We start from the raw sequence: 1,617 nt of genomic DNA, 5'->3' as shown, positions 1-1,617 counted from the left end.
ACCCACTAGCAAGCAGCACACCTAGCACCCAGATTTGGGTTTCTAATACCATTCTCCATTAAAAGGTATAAGAGCTCTTGATTCTAGAACTTGTACATACAAGATGAGTCTGGAGCATCAAGTAAGGACGGGCCCCAAAGAAAGAAAAACACCATGGTAGTGAGTGTGTAATGAAAAAACACAAAGTAAAATGTCTTTCCCTTTGCTGTTACTCAGCAGCAGCCAACACAGAAGACAGATTTCTGTGACCAAACATTTGGGGGTCTTCCCCACACACCAAGCAAGGAAGAAAGCTAACGAATTCTGCTGCAGACACCAGCTGGGTGTCCTCTAACTCAATTCTGACATTATCTACCTGGAGATCCTGTCAGATCCCATAGTGAAGCTTAGAACCCAAGACTGCTCCCCACTTGAGATGCCAATCACAAGGGACAGGTTTCTTTGCCTTTGCTTCTGCTGACTGGCTATAAATTGGGGTTCTCACAACCTCCTCCTTGGGTTCAATTAATTTGCTGAGAAGCTCATAGAATTCAGGGAAACACTCACTTAAGTTCATCCATTTATTATAAAGGATATTACAAAGGATATTGATATAATTTAGATATGTTTGTCCCCCCAACCTTGTGCCTCGAAAGATCATGATGAAATCTGTTCTCCAATGTGGCAGTGTTGGGAGGTGTTTGGGTCATGGTTGGGAGGGGCCTGCATGAATAGATTAATTTAATGTTCTCTCTGGGGAGGGGGGTTGTGAGTGGCTTCTCCCGCTATGAGTTCCCGCAAGAGCTGGTTGTGGTACCTTCCTCTCACCATGTGATCTTACACCAAACGACTGTCCTGCCATTTCCTGCCATGAGTAGAAGCAGCCTGAGGGCCATGCCAGATGCAGCTGTCCCAAAATTGTAAGTTAAATGAAACTTTTCTCTTTATAAATTACCCAGTCTCAGGTATTCTGTTATAGCAACACAAAAATGGACTAATACAGATATAGATAAAGAGATACATAAGGCGAGGTATGGGGAAGGGGCGTGGTGCTTCCATGCCCTTCCTGGGCTCACTCACCTCCCGGGTGGTTGTGGGGTGAGACTGNTGTAAATACTCTGAAGGAGGTGGAGAATAACTCCTCCTTATGGGTGGGCTGCACAGAGTGATTTTCTTATAAATGGTAAAAGGGGTGAGAACAAGCAACTTGTGGTGAATAAACCTGACAAAACTATTTTAGGCAAGTGACCAAGGTTAACATCATCAGGGACAAGTTATAGTGAGAGAATAACACTTTACCTCTACAGTCTTCCTCCCAAAAAATCCATAACCTGTTTAATTATGAGAATAACATCAAACAAACTCAAACTGAAGGACAGTCTACAAAATACCCAGCCATTAAGTGTTTTTCAAAACAATCAAGGTCATTAAAAACAAGGAAAGTCTGCAAAACTGTCACAGTCTGGAGGAGTCGAAGGAAACATGACAACTAAATATAATGTGGTATCCTGGATGAGATCTTGGAACAGAAAAAGGACACTAGGTAAAAACTGGAAATGTGAATAATGTGTGGACTTTAGATAATAATAACATATGAAGATTGGCTCTTTAATTGTGGCAAATGTACCATAGCTACAT

The sequence above is a fragment of the Galeopterus variegatus genome, unplaced genomic scaffold (genome assembly GCF_000696425.1).
Source record: "Galeopterus variegatus unplaced genomic scaffold, G_variegatus-3.0.2 Scaffold2045, whole genome shotgun sequence".
NCBI classification, from domain to species: Eukaryota; Metazoa; Chordata; class Mammalia; order Dermoptera; family Cynocephalidae; genus Galeopterus; species Galeopterus variegatus.
The sequence above is the reverse complement of the archived record's forward strand: the minus strand, read 5'-3'. Positions refer to the sequence as shown.